Source organism: Charadrius vociferus, unplaced genomic scaffold (assembly GCF_000708025.1).
Source record: "Charadrius vociferus isolate BGI_N301 unplaced genomic scaffold, ASM70802v2 scaffold260, whole genome shotgun sequence".
Classification (NCBI taxonomy): Eukaryota; Metazoa; Chordata; class Aves; order Charadriiformes; family Charadriidae; genus Charadrius; species Charadrius vociferus.
Window position 1 is genome coordinate 322,884 of NW_009646410.1, and position 316 is coordinate 323,199.

Sequence of the window (316 nt, forward strand, 5' to 3'; positions counted from 1 at the left end):
CGGGCGTTCCCGCGGCGGCGGGTCCGGGCGAGAACCGGGAACCGAGAACGAGCACCGCCCCGGGAGCGGAGCGGCCCCGCGGGGGGGTGTGAAACCTCCCGGCTCCCACCCACCCACCTACCGCTGCAGGTGAAACACCGACAGTGGCGCGTATATACCTGTACATACCTAGAAAATGAATATATTGGCATAAAACGCATATATAACAGAGACGCCCGTGCATATATATACATAAGTATCTGCCCGTATATTTTAGGACACCGCAGCCGTCGGGGTGGGGATGTGGGGAGAGATATACGTACTAACACGTCCCAGG